At 48.4% G+C, this 2,101-nt stretch overlaps 1 long non-coding RNA gene across 1 annotated transcript; it reads left to right on the top strand.

Moving 5' to 3' along the window:
- Nucleotides 1-272: 272 nt before the first annotated feature.
- On the top strand, nt 273-1,853 carry LOC129632991 (uncharacterized). The gene is made up of 2 exons (XR_008704788.1): nt 273-399; nt 1,216-1,853. It is a non-coding gene; the product is annotated as an uncharacterized LOC129632991 (long non-coding RNA).
- Nucleotides 1,854-2,101: the final 248 nt, after the last annotated feature.

Genomic DNA, 2,101 nt, shown 5'->3' with positions numbered 1-2,101 from the left:
CTGTGCTTAATGCAGAGCAAACCCCACAGCCTGGTTAGGAGGGAGACCCTCAGGATAGCTCTGCTGGGTTGCACACCTTGGGGGTGAGCTGGGCAGGACTTAGTTTATGCTGCCCTAGGAGGTCCATCTCTTTTTTTCCTCTCCCTCTTAAGAATTCAAAGTGAATGAGCAGCAGCTGGCAGGGAGTGGTTGGTGTTGGGGTTGGGGGGTGGAGGGTAATTGACTGTGTAAATCCCCACTTGTTTGCAAAGCTAAACATCTGCTTTCTCCAACCCCCAGGTCCATCTAAGGCAGTGGACCAGCAAGGACAGGATACCCCCAGCCCATGAAGCTCTGGTTCTGGCATCCACTTTCTAGACTGAAGGTGATATGGGAAAAGCCCGACTGCAGGGCTTTCAGGTTAGTAAGACTCCAGCTGGCACGGCTTTGGTGTGTCCTTACCGGAGGGCAGGCACACACGCTGGCACACCCGGGGCAAAGGTCCTTCCCTTACTGCGGGGGACATGTCAGTGTAGAACTGCAGAACAGGGAGGACTGTGAGGAAGAAGGAAGATGTGCCATATACCCCCAAATGGCCTTGGCTGTGAAACTCATAAAAGGACATATTAAAAGTTTCTGGGGGCCCCAGTGCCCCATAACCTACACTATGACAGAGCCAGGTCCATGGCAGGTCTGAGGCAGCAACTCCATCGCCCACTGTTCTTTAGGGATGTTACTGAGATTCTTACTACTGCACAGGGTCCATGGGTTCACGGGGAGCAGATGGGACTGTGGCCCTTAAGGGGCTTGCATTCCACTTAGGATGGTCAGAAGAGCATGGATTCTGAAACCAAACTGCCTGAGTTTGAATGTGGGCCCTATTATGTGGCTTGGGGCAACTTAACTAACTTTTCTGCGCTTTTTTTCCATTCCTCTTCTGTAGAAGGGTATAAAAACAGCACCCTATATATAGGGTCACCATGAGGATTCAATGACATATCCAGGCTTAGAACAGAGTTGGACACATAGATTGTGCTTGCTGTTATTACTTGGAGGGAGAAAACCCAGGTCAGAAGTCAGAACCCATAAGGACAGGCCGACTGTGAGGCTGTGCAGAGAGAATGCTTTGGAGTTGGAAGAAAACCAGAGCTCTGTGGGGTTGAAATAGGCAGGATGGGCTTATGTCGGGGACAGGGGAATACTGAGACATGGTCTCCTCTGATCCTTTTCCTACAGCCAAAGCTGTCCACCCATGACTGTGCATTTGGTGTCATCATTGAGAAAACAAGAGGCGCAGAAGATGACCTTAACACAGTAGCAGCTGGAACCATGACAGGCATGTTGTATAAATGTACAGGTGGTCTTCGAGGGGCAGCACGAGGTGGTCTAGCAGGACTAACGTTTATAAGCCTCTATGCTCTATATAATAACTGGGAGCACATGAAAGGCTCTGTGCTCCAACAATCACTCTGAAGATTCTGCTAGTTTACAAACGGAGGACACTTGAGTAGTCACCCTGATCAATTTATAAGTCAGTCTGGAGGCATTTACTCTTTTATCTACAACTCATTTGAAAAACTAGAGATTCCAGCTTGCTGTGATGAAGATCATGGATGGTTGACCAGGACTGGCACTCCTTCCAGCCATTACTGAGTTGAAGACAAAACACCCTGTGGCGGCTGAGTAATGTGGTTCTCTTAAGAAGATCTCGCACCTGTTTTTGCTCCTACCCACTTCTGGAAAACCACCTAATCCCAGAATTCAGGTGTGCTTGTCAATATTGTATCAGCCACATTTGTTCATTTAATGATCCAAGACTGTAATATTGCTCTGTATTCCCAATAAAGGGTGAAAATAGAAAAAAAAAAAAAAAAGCAGTGGCATGGAAAGGCCTCCAGCATTTTCCCCAGGCCCTTGATGAAAGCCGGGGACCATCCCCCCCAACTCTGCTGCCTACCTCCCCACCTGGTCTTCTGGCTTCACCTTTGATTCCTGTGCTTGTCCACCTACTGTTCAATCACATGAGACATTTCAGTTCAGGTCAACAAACTTTCCGACAGGTCTATTGCGAGTAAGGACCTGGGGCAACAAAAGTGAGCAAAAGTGAATGTTAAACATTGCC

Source organism: Bubalus kerabau, chromosome 18 (genome assembly GCF_029407905.1).
Source record: "Bubalus kerabau isolate K-KA32 ecotype Philippines breed swamp buffalo chromosome 18, PCC_UOA_SB_1v2, whole genome shotgun sequence".
NCBI classification, from domain to species: Eukaryota; Metazoa; Chordata; class Mammalia; order Artiodactyla; family Bovidae; genus Bubalus; species Bubalus kerabau.
The sequence above is the reverse complement of the archived record's forward strand: the minus strand, read 5'-3'. Positions and strand labels throughout refer to the sequence as shown.